Here is a 20870-nt window from a genome sequence, read left to right on the forward strand (position 1 = left end):
ATCAACCTAATATTTTTCCCCCCTAACACCACATCTGTCCTTCAGCCCACGGATCAAGGCGTAATACGAAGTCTTAAAGCTCATTATCGTCACAAAATTGTGCGTTTGTGTATCAAGGCTGTCGATAATTTCTATACTTCAAGCAATGAAAGATCTTGTTTCTTCGTGGAATGCTGTGTCGAAGGAGACTGTCATCAACTGCTTTAAAAAAGCTGGTATCAGCAAAACAAACAAGAGTATTGAAGAAGCTGATGATCATTCTTTTAAATTTTTGACAGAAGAACTTAACCGTTTGCGAGAGTTAGATCCTCGTGCCGTCCAAGAAGATCTCTCAGCGGAATCTTACATTGGTTTAGATTGCGATGTAGTAACCACCGGTTCACTTGCTACTGATGCTGAAATCATTGCTCAGATTTTAGACCCTAATTTTGAAAACGACGATAATGAAGTTGAAGATAGCGTTGACGAAGCTATTGACGTCGAAGCCCCGCCACGCCCATCTGATATTCAATTAGAAATTGCTTTTGAAACAATTCAAAATGCTTCGCTATACAGCTCAAAATACGGAAATGAAATACAATCCCTAGCACTAAAACTTGAGGATTTAATGAAGATGGAAAAGATGGATAATTTAAAGCAATATCAGATAACAGATTTTTTCCAAAAGTTGTAGTTTTTGTTGTTAATGATTTTTGTCAGAAAAATAAATTGTTTTAATGAAAGTCGGGCAATTTTATTTTTTTTCAACCCTTTTCTTGATTTCTCGAACTCTCGATATCTCGAACTTTTTTTCCGGTCCCCTTACTGTTCGAGATATCGAGAGTCGACTGTATCACTTTTGTAAGAAGTGTGATCTCATATTGGTACTCATGCCAAATTTAGGGAATATAGCACTTATAAAATATCTGCAGATAACAAAAGTAGGTTGTTGCTAAGCAAAATAAAGGTATCCATAGCAACGAAATAAAAAAATATTACCTTCATAAAAAGCGCAGACATCATATTAGTACTCATACTAATTTTAGTGAATATAGCTCTAATATTAAATTAGTTATGAATTTTGTCCAGTAAAAGTGCATTCTGGCCCACTGTGCGTCAGTATCTTTTGTAATTGGTAAACTAAACGGCTATTTTTATAGTCTTATATCTCCCCAGCAAGCACACAACGTTGAAAAAACGTTGATCAACGTCGATCAACGTTATTTTATGTTTCAACGTTGTGTGCTTGCTGGGTCTTCAACGTGAACAATTATTACATTAGCCTATATTTCTTTAACCATAATAAATAACTATAATATATTACTAACCAAATATAAATCTAAACATAACATAAAGTAACAAAGTAAAAAGAATACTATAAAAAGAACATAACAACAATAGAAAAAGTTATAAAAAGTAGGGCAATGTGCCCAATTAATGGCCACAAATCTCTTATTGATAGCCGTGAAGAATGCCTTTATCAAACGGAGCTTTTATTTTTTCACTGTTTTATTGGTGACAAAGGGCTTCACTTAAAAAACTCGTAGTTAGTGTAAAAATATCCTTCATTCAGAGAAAAATATATTTAAACAGAGATTTCAATTTCGTACCAATAAATGGCCGGGTAGACCAAATAGTAGCCAGCAAATTTAGAAATGGCACCTATTCCCAGCAGGCAAAAGACGTCTATAGATCATCTAAAACTACTCTAATTTGCATCTTTCGTAGATTGTATATTTTAGACGTATATTATTCATCGAAAAAAGGTCTATTTTCAGTGATTCTATTTATATTGTAGACGCATATTCGATGTATAAACAAGATTAAAACATAGATATCTCTTTTCGGTTAAATATAGATGCATTTAAAATGTCTTCTATAGATCAATTAAACAGAAAGAAGAAATTTTAACTGAAGACATTCGATTTTATAGAACGATTATTATAAATGACCGCCATTAAAGAAACTTGAATGGCAGAAACTTGTTTCTAGAAAGGAAATAAAATTTTATACGTAGCTAAGTTTATACCTATGAACGACATAAATCATAATATAAATTACTTGCTAGTATAACGACGAAATATTTTCATGGTTTCAGTACATAACATTTTACTAAAATCACTTCATGATCTGAAAAATAAAAACGTTATTCTTAAGTTGATATTTTTATTTGTAGATTAAAATGTAATTTTAGTATAAATGTGTATTTTTATAAAAAATATATAGTGTTTTTAATAACGCCAAAAACTGTTTTAGTGGTTGGCTGTGCACATAACGTTTCCATTGAGAAAAATAGTTAAAAACAACAGTAAGAGGAAGGAGTTTTTAGGAGTTTGACTGGTGTGATTTATTTGCCTTTTTTTTGTCTTGAAATAAAAACCTTTTTATCTAGATACAATTATGCCCTTTACAAAAAGTTCATACCAGCAATGTCGTTGTAGATATATTCAAAAGGAATACAAGAAATTACTGGAATCCTCATTGTATCTTTGGACAGTATACTTAATGTTGGAATCTTAGGAGGAGATTGTAGTTCATCTTATGAGAATGAAAGGACAGTTAAGGAATATTCTAACCATATTGAGTATTTGTTTTCTGACAATGAATACTCTGATAACCATGACCTTAATGAGTACGAACCTAGCTCAACTTTGAAGAAAAGTTTGTCTGGATGTTTTAGCATTTGACCAGGTTTAAGTATAGTATAAATAGTTAAACAAATCTCTTTGATAGCCAAACTTTTTACAGGAGGAAAGATCAAGAATTGCTCTTAAGCCACGCCCTAAGAAAAAGAAGAGGAAGTTATCAATAATTGTATGTAATAAAGCAGAGTAGTAGGTGACTTTTTAGTTGATTATCTGTCAAAGTAAGGTTCTCTTTTGCATCTGAATTTTTGTTTTCATTTTAGTCTTTTTAACTGATAATTTGCATGTATTAAGTTTTTTTGTAAATACAATATTGCAAAGTAGTTTATTTACAGTCCAGACTGTTTCTATTAGGACTCCAGTCTGCATCTTTTGCCGCTGTCTGATTCTATGCAAGAAGTTAACACTGATATAAAAAGTAAGTTTTTTAAAAATATTATGCCAACTACTAAAGTGAATAAAATAACAAATGATATGTTTTTTTGGGGTTTGATTTTATTCATTCCTTTCTTTTGCATTTGTATAATGTTGGTGGTCAGCTGTATGGATATTTGTAAAAAAAATCATTTTTCCAAAAAACAATATTTGCAGAAAAAAAAGGTCCTTGATTTCTGAATTTGAGAATCAGTGCCCAAATGCTTTGAATGCTGTCAGAACAGTCTACATTACCCTCTAAATAGAACTTATATATGAATTATATTTATTTTAACTAACTTAATCTGGAGTTATGGCAGAACATTTTGGGTGCCCAAACCGTTATACCAATGTCAAAATCAGCCTGGATATGTCACTAGAGGGTATGTACCTAAACATTGTTAGGATCAATTAATAAACAACTAATAGGATGTTTTTGCTATTTGGTTTCATGAGCTAAATAATAACTTTGAGGTAACTACTGACCTTTATTCACAAATACACAATTATTTATAGAGGTGGAACATCTTATTCTCAAAGAGCTGGCTGAAATAAAACTTATTTTAAAGGAGCTTGTAGAAGTAAAGTTTCATGCAACTGGGGGGAAGTTGCTAGAAACAGTTGACCAATTGGCAGCACTTATTAATAATCAAAAGGAAAAATCAGAATATAATAACTTGCTATGATCTAATTATCTTGTTGTTTTTTTTTGGGTTATTTGAAGGTTCAGGATTAACTCTATATGTTGTATAGATATAGCTCTATATGTTTGTATAATTTAGCTTGATAGTTTGAAAATAGTTGGTGGCAGAAAGCCAAGAGAGCATGTTTTCATGATCATGAAAAGGTAAATGACAATTCCAATCTAATTTCAGTTAATCAGAAATATAATTAAATAGCAGTAAAAAACAAATAATTTTGACCATTTAACTAACAATTACTTGTAACTTGAAAATAATAAAATTTTTGAGTAATTTACTGTAGGTATTTAAACTAGTATCTACATGCAAAAGTAATTTTGTTCGAAGTTTAAATTTAATGATTATAAATTTTACAATTTATAGTTTATTCAAATAGTTTATTTCATGTATTCAAATATGTCATTTCATTTACATATTCAAATATATATATCAGTTTATTGTAAAATTATCTGTCAGGTTATTTTCCAAGCTACAATCTGAATTAAATTGAAAAGGCGATGGGGAAAAAATAAGTCTTGAAAACCTTGTAAATATCTGGAGTGTTTTACGAGGTATAGTTTTAATGTGTATATACAGTGTCTCAAAAAATTATCCGACCAAACAAGTTTTTCCCAAAAAAAAAATGTTTACGCTCTAAATTATACTAAAAACATTTAATAGCGATACTTACTTTGCCTGTCATTTTAATTCTATTGGGAATAGTATGTTATTTAGCGTTCATATTTTTTGATTCATGCTTCAGTTGGTTTATTATTTGTCCTAAGAGGAACTTAGTATTGAATAGGCTTGTAAAAAAATTATCCGACCAAGCAACATTTAGGTAAGTTTAATTAATTTTATGTGAAATTTGTTGAAATATTTTAGCAAATTTTTATACAATTAAGAGTCCTTTTTTGTAAGAATCAGGCAGTCAATGGAAGTGACCTCCTCCAAATTGCTTGAATTTTTTATATATTGATCAGAATATAGAAAAAACCTGTTGGGGAAAAAAAAAATTTTCAAAAATGTTTCGTTCACTCGGAATCTGGGCTTAAATTTTTGAGATTTTTTTAAAAATTTTTAGAAATTTAGTTTTTGCCACCTTTGAACCCATTTTTTTGGCAAGGCAAAAAGTTGCACATAGCTTTTGTAGTTAATATCAGACGTAACCCAAAAGCTCTCTCCAAAAAATATAAAAAAGTTGCGTGACACTGTGCGGTTGGCTAATTATCATAGTTCAAAAGTACAAAATCAATCAGTTTTGTCAACTTTTAATCGGAGTTAATTCTAGCGGCGAAGTGTTGCACACAATTTTTCTTTTAGGATTTGAAATTATCAAAGGTATTGAGTCTAAAAATGCAAAGAAAGTTATGTGATACCTAAGGCCTATTAATATGTTAAGGCTTGAAATTGGAAAAAAATGTTTTAGTATACTTACAAAATGAACCATTACGGCAGAGGCGCTTAGTTTTGTAAAAATGTAAACATATCCAACTGTCAATACAAAAAGGTCCTAACATAATAATAAAAAATATTCGTGTGATTTTGTCACACGCATGATATAACATGAATTAAAAACTGAACAAAAATCTAACATCAAGATAACTATATTGCTAAGTAAATAAAACATAAATCAAACATTTAAATGTTTTTCCATTTAAAAATTAGTTTTTCATTTATTAATAGAGTCATTTACACACATTATCCACCACATCACACATAATTTCTACTCTGCTGCAGTAAGTTTCTCTAAGAATAATGATATGACTGTATTATAGTCTTCTTCGGATAATGAATAATCGCCACAACCACTGATTAGAAAAGGAGCATTTACTAAACAGATAATTTTATCAGTTTGGTTATTTATCTCCTCGGTAGTAACTGGCCAGCGAAAAGTATTCTTCTCTTGCCCGTTAATCATACAATTAACTCTGATCCCAGTTATAGATACCTAAAAGTATTAGCGCAACATTTAAAATAATATAATAAAGAGTTTATGATTTGTTTAATTTTGCTTACATTCAATAAAACTTGTAAAGTCTTATGTAATGTCATTCTGAAATTATTTTTACATTTTATTTATATTCCTTTTATTTTAGAGCACTGTTTTGTAAAACAAAATAAAAACTTGAAACTAATATATACTTTGAATAATATTACCTCCACAATATATCCAATATTCCATTGTTTTTCATATGCAACAGCAACCCAATCATTCACTTTCCATACAAGACAAATTTCTTTTGCAAGATTGGCGATGTCTTCCTCATATTTATTATCATTTTCATTGTCTCCTGCCAGATTAAAGTCATCATTTTCGCCATAAACTTCTTTGTTATCGTTAACCTGACTATTTTCATTATTTTCTGTTGTCGGTTCTACCAGCTTACCTTTTCTTTTCAGGTTACTAAATCTATAACAATATCAATTGTACATATTTTTAAACATATGTAAACAAACACACAAAATTATAACTTTCACCTAAATTTTAATTTCATATTTGTAAAAGAACTATTTAACAGTCAGAAACATAATCTAATTTGCAAAAGTTTTGATAGCAACAATGCCTACCTTGAAAATAAAGATCTTATCTGTTGGCTAGTTACATATTGATCAGGCGGAAGTTCTCTCCTCAGCTGCATGTGAACCTGCTCAGGGCTCATTTTATTACCTGATTCTTCTCCACGAATAAAGTATTTATACAACAGTTCTTTCTGCTGATTTGAAAATCTAAAAAAACTTCGAACTGGTAATGCCCAACCTTGCAATAGAAAAATGTTCATGCAATGTGGTTTGTCTTTTACGGAAGCACTGTTAGAGGATGAAGAAATTGGCATATTTAGTTGTGAAGTAATTTTCATCTTATGAACAAACGAGTTGCGAACTTTATCCAATGATGTTAATGATTTCGGAACTGTATGAAGAGCTGTATGATAGCATGTGTTCTTCTAACTCAGCATCGCTTTCAAATGATAAAGTACAATTCATTTCAGTGCAAAATCTTAATGAATATAATTGCCTGTCACTTCTTTTCTGTTTTTCCTTAAGTGACTTGTTACGCTTAATTGAATTATCTGTTTTGCTATATGGCAACAACAACTTAATCGAGGGTTGAATTTAAAGATTTCCATACTCTTGTTAAATTCCCTCACCGATATTGAAATAACGCCACATCTTCATACTTTTCTCACCAAACTCAAATGAGTGATAGTTGCTAATGTTCTTAATCTTTGGTCCAGTAACTACAGTTTTATCATTGCTAATTTGAGCAACTGCTACTTTTGCATCTTTAGCGCCAAAACTATAATGCATAGCCTTGTGTATATCTTCAGCAGTCAAAAGATTATTACCAGAGTCAACGTAACTCCTTAAAATTGTCTTTACAACTGCACTCTCCCTGTCACATTGATCTTTTCCACAACAGGGTTCATTATAATCATATCTCAGCAACTTTATATCTCTCTCTTTGCATACATTGTAGATTGCTTCAGCTGAAAGATTTTCCTGATAGCAGCCGGCATTATCAGATTTGGTAAACATTTTCTTGATATGCGGTTGATCAATTCTGAATTGGTCTAAAACTGCAGTGGCTAACGAAACAACATCACCTATTCCCTGATCACACCTATACATTGAAGTAAAGTAAACACGTTTGAATAACTTTCCTGCTATTTTTATGAAGAATATATCCACATTTAAACTCATTCCTTTCTTGCCAAAATACTCTCTTTGGCCCTCTCTGTATCGAACCGGAAGAATTTTTTGACAAAAATCTTTAAGCCAGAAAGCAGTTTCATCGTTTAATTGCTTAAAAGCTTCGATTTTTGCCTTTTTCTGTTGAGAATCTCTCATCAGGTGTTTTATGTAGTTGAATACATCCTTTACTGCAATTTCCAAATCATAAATAGAATCAGCATTGTCAGAATTTTGAATTGTTAGTTCTTTGATCATCTCGATAGCTTTGCACAAATCATAGCAATCGGCACATACCACTTCTGATATCTCTGTGTTGGATTGAAGATTTTTTTCAGATGGATCTGATAAGGCATGTTTTGAGCTATGAGAAGAAATGTTTGAGTCATTGACACTATAATTGGTTTGATAACTTGTTTTCAAATACCTTTTTCCTTTTTCAAGGGCAGCTTCGAGAGATTTAGAACTAAATCTTTGTGCCAATTTTTGTAATGTTTGAAAACCATTCTTGCCTGAAGCAGTAACATCATCTAATCCAGCTAAGCTTTTTCGACTTGAAGGTTTTATTGCATGCAATACTTTCCACAAACTTGAATCAGATAATGGTATATAATTGTTTTCACTACAACTTTTTCGATAGAACATGATAGCGTGGCTATATTTTGTCGTCAGTATTGCATGCACTATCTTTTGTTCTTCACCGCTGTCGTATTTTAATTTGGTTATTCCATAAGCAACATCATGCAAAATACCGCTTGTAAATATAAAGTCTAAGAAATGTTCACACTTTGTTTGATCAAGACTAGATCGGACGAATACTTTCTTCTCTGGAAATGCCAACCCTTTATGAGATGCATGCCATTTTCTTGCTGTTTCTATACGATGTTTGGTACACTCAAATGTGTTCATTATAAACTTTTTGGTATACTTGGTATGGTCTAATAATGAGAGGATAACTAACTTTCCCATGGAATCACTTTGCTTATATACTTTCTGAGCACGAATAATTTCAATTGGGAGAGGGCTATTTATTTCATCAACATTTTTACTGTTAAGAAAATCTATAAGTATTTCCTCTTGTCCAGGAGCAACAGCTTCCGCAAATTTTTTCTTTAATAAGTTTTCTAGGCGAACATACTTGCGTTTTAACTTATCTTTAGTAGTATCTTCCAGATATTCGAACTTCCTTTTTAATCTAAATTTTATTGGGCTTGCATTAAGAACCTCAGTTACACTCTCACGGCTTCTTAGAGATTCGTCCAAAATCTCCTGTGAAACATTAATTTCACCGGGATCAAATTCTTCATCTGAAGTAGCAGGTGTCATATATGTTTGTTCTTGTTGTGTTTGTGTTTCTGTACATAAATTGGTGTTTTCGTTGACTCTAGATAAAGCAGTTTCTTGCTTTAAATGGGTAAAACACAGCATTGCACCAACTGAAAATACTTCATTGTATCGCTTTGACATTGATATGACGACATGTATTGGTGACGCCCTTAAAGCGGGAGATTTTTTTCCTTTTATATTTAGATGGTGAGGATGAAAGCATGTTTTTGGAGGACTCCATGCAATACCAAACGTGTACCGGTGAAAAGCACATATTTGTTCATCCTTTTCAAGATTTCTTTTAAGTCTATTTGCAATAAGTCCTTTTTCTTCCCAAATATTATTATCGTTTAATCGCATGACCTAAAAACAATTTTTTAAACAATTGTTAAGTGTGTCATTTAAAGCATTGTTTATAATCTGACTCTTCACGAAAAATGTTTACAAGTTTGAAATACATTGTTGTTATTATTAAAATACAATATTGCAAGAGTGTGATTAATTTAGTGATTATTTATTAAAAGAGTGAGGAATTAATTAAAAGAGCTATTTTTTTTTGTTTAAAGAACTTTGTCTCAAAATATTATTGCAGAGAAGTTATAAAGTATGTAATTATAAAATTTATATTACAGTCTGCGTAAATTTAAAATACATAATTACCTTTAAATTGATGAGGTGTTTCTTAACATCAATATCTCCCAGCTGATGAATGTAGAACATTTTGTTTATAATTTTATGTTTTTTGAATGATCCACAATTTCCTTTTGAAAAGCAACAACAGTTTTCATAAAAATATTTGTTTTGTTTCATACTCAACTAAAAACAAGTTCTATTTATGCAGGACCTATTTCTCAATAGCAATGATAAAATATCTACTCTATTTATGCAAATTTTAAAGATCGTTAAAATAAAGTTAAGACATTTTTATGGTAAAGTAAACAACCGCCCACTAACTTGTTTCTCCACAATCGTGATATCAGCGATTCTTCTTCCATTCGATCACCACAAGTTATTTGGTTATGACGTAAATTTAAATAATTCACTTCTGATCATGTATTGTTTTTTATTATTATTTATTTCAATTGTTATGATTTCTATATCATAGTCAGAAACGCTTAAATTTTTTCTTAACATTACGTGCAATCTTTTGTGTAATGCTAAATGCTAATTTTGGATGATAGAAATTTTATTGTGAGCGAAAACCTCATCTGTGTGTCCAAAAAAATATCTCTTCGTACTTAATCATTTTTAACAATTTGTACCTTTATTTTTAACTTAATATCTAAAGATCACACGAATATTTTTTATTATTATGTTAGGACCTTTTTGTATTGACAGTTGGATATGTTTACATTTTTACAAAACTAAGCGCCTCTGCCGTAATGGTTCATTTTGTAAGTATACTAAAACATTTTTTTCCAATTTCAAGCCTTAACATATTAATAGGCCTTAGGTATCACATAACTTTCTTTGCATTTTTAGACTCAATACCTTTGATAATTTCAAATCCTAAAAGAAAAATTGTGTGCAACACTTCGCCGCTAGAATTAACTCCGATTAAAAGTTGACAAAACTGATTGATTTTGTACTTTTGAACTATGATAATTAGCCAACCGCACAGTGTCACGCAACTTTTTTATATTTTTTGGAGAGAGCTTTTGGGTTACGTCTGATATTAACTACAAAAGCTATGTGCAACTTTTTGCCTTGCCAAAAAAATGGGTTCAAAGGTGGCAAAAACTAAATTTCTAAAAATTTTTAAAAAAATCTCAAAAATTTAAGCCCAGATTCCGAGTGAACGAAACATTTTTGAAAATTTTTTTTTTCCCCAACAGGTTTTTTCTATATTCTGATCAATATATAAAAAATTCAAGCAATTTGGAGGAGGTCACTTCCACAGTTTCAGGAATTTGCCTGATTCTTAGAAAAAACGGCTCTTAATGAAATTGCATAACAAAAAACTGTTTTTTTGTAGTAAAAAAAAAAATTATGTATAAAAAAAGGTTTCATGTTTTTTTAAGTAAAATGGTGGGAGTTAAACGTCACTGGACTGTTTCTCAGAGAAATTTAGCTGTTGATCTAGTCAATCAGGGTAAAACCTATCGTCAGGTGCAGCAAGAGACTGGAATTCCTCATAATACAGTATCCGACATAATGAAGAAGTATAATTTGATCGGAACAACAGCCACAACAGAAGGGCAGGGTCGCAAAAAAAAGACTTCTAAGAGTTTTGATAGAAACTTAATTATACAAGTCAAGAAAAATCGCTTCATTTCAGCTCGAAAACTGGCTGAGCAAGCTGAAGAGAATTATGGAATCAAATTATCCCATCAGACAATCAGAAATTGTATCCGAGACCAGGGATTTCAAGGATGACTTGTGCGTAATAAACCATATTTGAGTAAGAAACACATGAAAAGAAGATTGGAGTTTGCTAAGAAGTTCAAAAACATGCCGTTAAGTTTCTGGAAAAAGATCCTGTGGAGCGACGAATCGAAATTCAACTTAAAGTCATCTGATGGAGCCCAAAAAGTTTGGAGAAAAGCCGGAGAAGCCTACAAATTAAGCTGCGTGAGAGGAACTGTCAAGTATGGCGGCGGTAACGTGATGGTATGGGGTTCAATGGCTTGGAAGGGTGTCGGAAAACTCCAACTTATTGATACTTTAATGGATCAGGTGCAATACAGAAACATATTAAGGCAAAATTTGAAGTCATCTGCTCGAAAACTTCGGCTAGGATCTGATTTTACATTTCAGCAAGATAACGATCCCAAGCATAGTGCCACTAAAACCAAGGAGTGGTTTGCTGAAAATAATGTTGAGGTCTTGGAATGGCCCGCACAATCACCGGACCTTAATCCCATTGAACATTTGTGGGAAATTTTAGACCGAAAAATTGGAGATCGGTCATTTTCCAAAAAAGATACCCTCAAAGTGGTAATTGAAGAAGCCTGGGAAAAGATTGAACCAGAAGAAACAAAATCTTTAGTTGAATCAATGCCTAGACGTCTAGAAGCTGTAATCCAAGCAAAGGGAGGCCCAACAAAGTATTAAAATAATTGTTTTGTTATATAATAACTTGTTATGAAACAAACAATGTTTTTTTGACAATAAAAAACGACCTAAGTTCCTTTATTTTAAGACTGAAAACCTTGTGATTCATATTTTACATTAAAATAAATAAAATCTATTTAAAAACATGTTCTTTTATTTTCATTAATCTTGAGTTTACCAAAAAAGTCTAAATTTATGAAAATACAGCACTTTTTTTAGGAAAAATATTTTTAAAAATGTTTGGTCGGATAATTTTTTGAGACACTGTATATCTGCTCTCTGAATTAAAAATGTACTCTTTAGCTCATTTTTGTGCCATACTAGTATTTTTGTCTCCATCACCTTTCTTTATCTATACCAAAGTAAATTATGTTGATATTTTAAAATTTTTTCGTTTTGACAGATTCCTGTGAATACAATGTTGAATCAATAAAAGATCTAGAAAAATGTTTTTGCAAAATGCTCCTGCTAGTAATCAGAAAAAAAAAGACTTTAATACAGGTAAATTGGTGATACATTGTTGTTAAAATCAATAAAATTATATTTTCAAATTAACTATTATTATTATTATATATTATATCTTCTTCAGATAATTGAAGATGAAGAGGTTAATAAATAGGAAAAAACAGCTTAATAAGGTTACTTTGTACCAGAAAGACGTGTTATATCTCATATCTTTGATGTTTTTATGAAATTTGGCAACAAGTCGAGTGAAAGTTTATATATGTTTCATGTAAACAGATTTTTTTTAATCATTCTACATGTCTTTTAAAGCATTAGTGCATTTATTTACATGCTATTACATTATATTTTAGATACCGATGCCGAGAAACAGCGAGTTGGCAGACTCAGTAAAGAATTATAGTTTTCTTATTGTAAACATTTGTTTTATAATCTTGGTAAATAAATTTCAACAACTTGAACCTAATTGTTTCTTTACTTGTGTAATTTTTTAAAGACTTTTTAATCTTAACTCAGTCGGCAAAAAGATATCTAAACTGCATCTAATATGCATCTGAAAACTAGTCTAAAAGAGGTCTGAAATCACGTCGTGAATGAACGCTAAATAGATGTCTATCTTATAGATGTCTTTTAGATGCATTTTACTTGATAAAGGTGCATCTTTTAGATGCATAAAAGATGTGCAATATACGTCTACTTGATTTATTTTTTTATCGAATAAAATGCATCTAAAAGATGTCTATAACATAGACGTCTATTTAGCGTTCATTCACGACGTGATTTTAGACATCTTTTAGACCAGTTCTCAGATGCATATTAGATGCATTTTAGACATCTTTTTTCCTGCTGGGTTATGAACCACTTACATAACCTAAAACGGTCATATCTAAGAATGCTTTTATATTAAAAAGTATTATTATATCAGACAATTATACCCTAATAATGAACTAGGAACTACTACTAAGAAAAATACTTTTTTTTTATCAAAAAAGAGTGTAAACACTCTTTTTTGCTTTAATAATAGTATTTTTGTTTGCCTTTATCGAAATGCAAACAAAAATAAAAATACTTACGACTGATCTTTCTTCTCTTATTTATTTTTCTTAATAAATATCCTAAATTATTTCTCATCAATTTACATATTCTCTTAATATTAACTCATACAAATTACAATACATTTGTTAAAAGTGATAGTAATTGTTTAATTATTGCAAAGAAGCATGCTGAAAGTGACATTTATTATTTAATTATTGTGAGTGGGTTTTGTTAAATGTGGTATTTGTAACCTAATTATTGTTATTATTGTTAATGGTTAGTTTATTAGTGCGTGCTCTCCACAGACCTCTTTTTTATTATATATTCTTTTGGTGGAGGAGCTTAGACACTCTTGTATTTCGTACTAGTTTTCAACCCTCGAGATTTTACATGGCGCCCAATGAAAAACTATGAAGAGTTACCGAATTAAATGATTAAAGAAAGAAGTTTATCAAGAGTTAAGAAAAGTTTGAGTTGGTGAACATTGAAGTAATGGGACTTTGTTATTTTTGACTTTGTTTGGGAAGATTTGATAGAATTAGAATTTAATTGTTGAAGGTGTTGATTGTGACAAAAATTTGATTTTATTTTGAGTTGTTGTGCATATTTATAAAAAAAATGGCAGCTGCGTTAGGAAGGAAAGTAGCGAGAAGGAGAGCGTTACGAGTAAGTTATGGAAATTTGTTGAGCGAAATAAGAGAGGTATTACAGAGTGAGGAGTTTAACTTCTTTCTTTAATCTTTTAGTTTCAGCACATGTGCTACTGCAATTCCGATATTACCATATTAGCAGATATTAAACAAGCTTTCTTAAATGTAGAAATTTCTAGTTAGCATAAAGATTATTTAAGATTTCTCTGATATAAAAATGTTGTTGCAGAGCAGAACTTAGAATTATTTATAGGTTTTTGATTTTAGTATTTGGTCTGAATAGTAGCCCCTTTTTATTAAACGGAACAATAAGACATCACATTAAAAAAAAACGAAAAATCTAATGGTAAGTTTTTAAAAAGATTTGTTGAAGATTTATGCGTTGATGATGTCACATCTGGAACGGAAAGTGTAACGAAGGTTAAAGAGTTTTATAAAAAGTCAAGAACAATTATGTTTGAAGGTGGTTTCAATTTAAGGAAATGAAAAACAAACAGCCAAGAATTACAAAACTATTTTGATTTTAATGAGAAAATAATAAGAAATAAAGAAATTAAAAATTCAATAAGTAATCTTAATAATAGTACTTAACTAGAAACAAAATTGGGTACAAGTGATCATGAGTATAAGAGAGTTTTAGGAATTGAATGGGGCTCGAAAAATGATGAATTTATTTTCCAATTTAATGACTTTGTAAAAATGTCATGTGAACTTAAAACAACAAAAAGGAATATCTTAAAAATTTAGGCATCAATTTACGATCCATTAGGCTTTGTTTCACCTATAACAGCCAGACTAAAAACAATTTTTCAAATTTTGTTTAGAGATAAAATGGAGTGGGATGCGAGTGTGAGTGGAGAGATTGAGTTTAAGTGGAAAAAAATGTTGAGAAATGTTGAGGAGTTGAGTGTTTTAAGAGTAAAGAGATTTGCGTTTGTTAGAGTAGGGGAGAGAATAATTTCGACAGAGTTACATGGATTTTGTGAGCAGCTGTTTATCTTAGAGTTAAGACAAGTGTTGCTATGAAAGTATTTTTTATGGCAGCCAAAACAAAGGTAGCGCCATTGAAAGAGTTGCCTGTTCCTCGGTTAGAAATGTTGGGTTGTTTGCTGTTGAGCAAATTAGTTGGAGAATAGTGTAGTTGTGATTAGGAAAGAGGATGAGAGAAAGAAATGGAGGCATGTAGCAGAATTGGAGAATCCAGCAGGTTTTCCAACTCGTATGTTTTGTTTTAAGCAATTGAGTGATAGTAGGTTATTTGGACCTAAATTTTTATGTAAAGGAGGAGGTTGAAGTAGGATTACTTGATGGTGAGAATAGTTTGATGTGGATGAAGTTCTGATTGAGTCGAAAAGTGTAGATAGAATAAATGAGAGTAGAGTAAATATGGTTGAGACTGCGAGTAGCGTTAATATTGGTGTTCTGAGAGACATTAAAAAAAATAGCACATTGAACAGACTTATAATGGTAACTGGTTATGTGAATAGATTTGCAAGTAACATGATGAAAATAATTAAGAAGAACAATGGAATAATTAAAGAAAACATGTCAACACTTGATGAATATGGTATGGCATTTAATTTATGGTTATTAGTTGATTAATTTTACTTACGAAATCAAAATAACTACAAGAAGATAAGTTCATCCCTGAAGTAGTTCACTGACGAACAAAACATACTGCGATTAAAAGGACGATTTGGAAACTTGATACTGAGTTATAATGAAAAATATCCAATTATTATACGTGATGGACTACATAACTATTTTACGGTGTTAACTATTCGTGACGCCCAAGAACGTGTCATGCATCATGGCATTGAAATGACATTAAGTAAAGTTAGAGCATGGTTTTGGATTATTAAAGGAAGAAGAAATGTCAAGAACGTTCTGCGTAAGTGTATTATTTGCAAGAAGATTAGTGCTACCTCCTCCAACTCCTGATTTACCTGATTTTCGTGTAAATTTTATTTAAAAGTTATTTAAAAACTGATGCTGTGTCTAAGGTTTACGTTTTGATTTTGACCTGTGCGTCTAGTCGTGTAGCTCATCTAAAATTAACTCCTGACATGAAGATCCCTGCTTTCCTCCGAGCACTCAAACGCTTTATTGCACGCAGGGGCATACCTGATAGCATTACTAGTGATGATTTTAAAACCTTTAAATTGAAGTAAAGAAGTTTTGTTTAAATAATAAGTTTATTCAAAAATTCATCACACCTGCTTTCCTTTTGTGGGGAGGATTTTGTGAAAGATTGCTACGATCAGTTAAGAAACCACTATTAAACCCAGCCGGCACACAACGTTGTATTTACGTTGTATCTTTGTTAAAATTACGTTTTACGTTACTTAACGTTAATCTAACGTTGTGTAAACGTAATCTTTTTTACGTAATACTCTAACGTTGAGCTAACGTTGACACAACGTTAAAAAAACAAAGAAATATTAACGTATTCTGCTAACTATAAAAAAACCTATCGTAACTTTTTGCTTTTTTTTTCTTCTTAAAGATGGCGTAAGAGAAGATAGGAAATATATTTGTTTAAATATAATTACTAAACTTATAAGTTTAGTTCGAAGGTAATTACCCAATTTTAATGGTTTGAATTGTCTTTTAAAAGACAATCGAGGAATTTTGAAAAAATGTTTTTAAATAAACAGCGTACAAGTAATAAAAACATTGAATTGCTGATAAAAGATTTAATAAAAGGTAGTAAAATGTCGATTATAAAGGTTTGATTTGATTTTTTATCGTTGTCAAAACCTGTTCTATAATTATAGAACAGGTTTTTTTTGATGTTATAGAATGTTTTATTATGATATTGAACAATTTTTTATTCTTAAATTATTATGTTACAACTATTTCTGAATCTACTGGTTCTCAGATAAATTATAACTACTTAGCTCGATATCATTAAATTTGTTAAAATTTTAATTTTTTGAATTTCCACAATAAAAGTTTGCATCCAATTATTTGAAATGTTCAAACAATGATGTAACATTTGTATTTGGGTATTTGTTATTACAATTTTTCTTCTATTAATCTCATTTTAAATTTGAAAGAATTAAGCTACTATTTTATATTCCTTTAGTTGAATCCAAATTTATAGCTAAGTTTAGATTTTTTATAATAAATGTGAGTAATATGTCTAGCATATTACTTTAGGTGCAAGGAAATAACAAACAAAAATCAATTTGGTAGGAGCCTAATGCTCACCCAATTAAATCTGCTATGATGTTATTTTGAATCTGATAGTTACTCACTCTGAGAAAAATAGTATAATATTTTAAAATCAAGTTAGCTGTGGAAAATCAATTTCAATAAACTGCTTGCATTGCTTATATTTTGACAAACAACGCATGTATGTTATTAATAAGAAACATGAAGATTATTTTTCATATATCTTCACCGAACATCTGCGATGCATAAAGTGTTAAAAAGAAATCAAATTATAAAGTGAGTAGAATAAAATATATTTCAAAATTTTCATTTGTAAAAAGCATAGAGAATCTTCAACAAAAGCTCAAATAAACGATCAGATTCCAAATATTGGAAAGGTCTCTCCATTCGTATAAATAAATGCCAGCAAAAAGAGAATGCAAGCATTTGTTACCCAGTTTTATTTATTATTGTTTAGCTTCTTCTTGTGTATCTATAGTATATACTATGCCTGTAATCATTTTGTATTTTCACATTTTTAGTATTTATTTGTTTATTCATTTAGTTGTCTTTTAGTTAAGTTAACTTAGTAATTGAACTGAAAAAAAAAAGCAATTAAAATTGTTTTCCAAACAAAAGTTTAACCTTAACATTTCATTCTTGGAATACCTGTAATACCTCATTTTTATTTTTAGATTTTATTTTAAGCTAGTTTTTATTTTATCCTAAATAACCATAGCTAATAAACATAAGCAAGTGTTTTTACAATCTTTCCAAAACTTGTTTTCAGCGCAATTATTACTAATAATTATTACTATATAGTAATAATTACGTTACAAAACCTTTCTACTTTGCCGAACCGGCAACTTTGTACAAACTTAAAATCCAACGTATATACAACGTTAATACAACGTTGCGTGCCGGCTGGGAAGGTGATGGGAAAATCTCTCGTCGCTTTTGAGGGTTTGCAAACAGTTTTATGCGATATCGAATCTGTAATTAATAGTAGAGCACTTGTCTACATGAGTGAAGATGATAATGAAGAAGCGCTTACTCCTTTTCACTTGATAAATGGACGAAATATATTAAGAAATAATGTGAGAGATCTGTGATGTGGAATCAAATTTATGTTTTGATATCTTTGATATCAAGAAACGCGCCATCTACAGAAGGAGCTTAATTAATGATTATCGAAAGCGTTTCAGTGAGGTTTACCTAAATGAATTTATATAATAAGTAAAATAACATTTATATAACAAAACAACATTTTTATAATAAGTTTAACGGTTATAAACAAGAAAAGGTGAAGAAAAGGTGAAGAAAAAGCAATTCGTGGAGCAAAATGAAAGGTTATACCGAATAAAGGAACATCCAAGATATGTTTCCTTCCCGTCCAAAAATTAATTCCTCTGGAGATCGATATTGAACAAGATAGCAAATATAAAGATGATAACTCGAAAAAAAAAATCTGTGCAGTTGAAACCGAGATTGGGCAGAATGATGCCGCGCTCAGGTCAATTAATAAACGTCCTACCCGACAGGCAGCTGTTGATGGACAATATCTAAGACAATTAAAAGACAAATATTGTTGACAAGTCAAGAGGGGGGAGCGTGTTAAAAGTGACAGTAAAAATTTAATTATTGTAAAGGAGCATGCTGAAAGTGATATTTATTTTTTAGTTGTTTTAGGTGGGTGTTGTTAAATGTGAGATTTGTAACTTAATTATTGTTTTTATGGTTAATAGTTAACTTATTGGTGCGTGCTCTCCACAGACCTCTTTTTTATTATATATTCTGTTGGAGCAGCATAGACACTCTTGTTTTTTGAACTAGTTTTAAATACATAGTCTCTCCAAACGATCAGTTTTTCAATCCTCGAGATTTTACTATATATATATATATATATATATATATATATATATATATATATATATATATATATATATATATATATATATATGTAAATGAATAAAGATTTTTACGGTCTGTTTGTAAATAGTTAATTATTTTACTAATTCACCAGAATGTAATATTTACACACTGTTTATAAATGATAAATTAAAAAATTAAAGAAAATGTAATAAAATTTGGATTTTACTTGAGGTGAGTACTATCGTGAAAACACAAACATTCTAAATTACGAATGTCAACGCATCAACTTAATCACTTTTCAGAATAAAAATCTTGTAAACATTAAATAAAGATTTAAAGACCTGAATAAGACGGTCTTATGTTTGCTGGGTTAATTTGTCTTGAACAAAATCTTAGACATATTGATGGAAATCTTGACGTAATTTTGTTTTACAAGTAAGTTTACATTAATCGCTCTTTGTTCATAGAAAATTCCACGGCAAACAAAGATTTAAGTCACTAAACAAAATTTTAAGTTACATTACAAAACATTTTGAAAGCTTGAAGAATCATCCTCACTTTTTCAAGAACATCATTTACATAAAGTTCAGTTATAAACTAAATTAACAGCCTCAACGAACTGTAATTAGTTGAGCATGCTTTTAATCGAATTCAATATTTTACTGAATAAAAATTTAATGCAATTATTAAAAGTTTATTAAAAATGGGGTATACAAGGTTCACTTATTGCAAACAGTTATTTTTAAGGAACATCTAAACACAAGACGCTTATTGCGTTCATTATAATTTTTGACATTTCAAAAATTTTACTTTCCTATAAAAACTACAACACAACAATAAACAAGTCTTCCGCTAAAAAAAGAAATTAATGACCTCCGATAGCTAAGTCAGGTAATCGACTTTGCATACCTACTGGCTTTGACAAAACAGCTATCGCTATTTGATCAAATATTTTTTTGATATTTTGTTGCTGTTGATGAAAAACAAAACGCTGTTTAATTTGACTTGTTTTATCAACACCAATTTCATTGAGTTTTCAGATTTTACGTATAAAGAAAACGGCCAAAAAAAAAAGAATTTTGCTTAAGCTTTTATCAGCACCAGAAAGTTTAACGCTTAAAGATTATAGACAAACTGGAATAAGTTTATGAATGATAGTGATCCTTCTAAATTGCACTGAACACACACACACATATGTTTTCCCAGAGGAGATTACAGGGAGTAATTGAAATCTTATCCTTTTGTACATTTGTCGTAAAAATAATTTTCCAAATTACCTGTCTAAAGAATCAGGTATTGAGCACACAGCTGCCCTACAGTTGGACTTTGTCTCAAAAGAAAAAATTTAAGGTAATGGCAGATTTTTGTTTTTTATTCTGCCTGTTTTTTGAGGACTGCTTTGCCCTCAGCTGTATTTTATCAACAGACTGGAAGTTGTTTGTGACAGCTCTCATTTTCTGGCAAATGGTACAATACAAAGAACACATTAAGAATCATGACTTTGGTTTTAAGAGAGTTTTAAACGCAATTTAGAGCATCCTGATATCAATTGAGAAACACTGCTGGTATCTATATGAGACCTTATTTTGACTCCACTACCCTTTCTAGACCTTGCTCTTTTTGATGTAGAGCGATAGAACTTTGCAAAAACATTATTCCCCAAACCAGTCCCTGATCAGTTTCAACATAAAAAAAAAAGAGACGTGTTCAAAGATCTGCACTTTAAACAAGAAACACCATTAGTTCTTGCTCTACTAATTGGAGAGAACTCTTAATTCATCTTCAGTTTACAGAACCTGATTAAAATGTAGGAGAAACTTTTGTTAAATTTTCCAGCCTCTCTTTGGTACTTTGTTGACCAATACAAAAAGTTTTCCTAATTTGTCAACAGACTCGAAGTTATT

The 20870-nt window shown here is 30.4% G+C and overlaps 1 long non-coding RNA gene and 1 pseudogene across 11 annotated transcripts; one reads left to right on the top strand and one right to left on the bottom strand.

Annotated features, from left to right (window-relative positions):
• Window positions 1–2096: 2096 nt before the first annotated feature.
• Window positions 2097–12772, top strand: LOC149890415 (uncharacterized). Of its 11 annotated transcripts, none has more exons than XR_016451785.1 (5): window positions 2097–2817; window positions 2979–3042; window positions 3821–3885; window positions 4196–4290; window positions 12195–12772. It is a non-coding gene; the product is annotated as an uncharacterized LOC149890415 (long non-coding RNA). The 11 variants fall into 11 exon arrangements; XR_016451779.1 differs by having other exon boundaries at window positions 2101–2813; window positions 3555–3885; window positions 12195–12768; XR_016451777.1 differs by having other exon boundaries at window positions 2102–2817; window positions 3555–3885; window positions 12195–12768.
• LOC149890416 (uncharacterized) lies at window positions 5377–9821 on the bottom strand (annotated as a pseudogene).
• Window positions 12773–20870: the final 8098 nt, after the last annotated feature.

The sequence above is a fragment of the Hydra viridissima genome, unplaced genomic scaffold (assembly GCF_058129835.1).
Source record: "Hydra viridissima isolate aposymbiotic clone 2 unplaced genomic scaffold, HvirCarnegie_v1 scaffold_4, whole genome shotgun sequence".
NCBI lineage: Eukaryota > Metazoa > Cnidaria > Hydrozoa > Anthoathecata > Hydridae > Hydra > Hydra viridissima.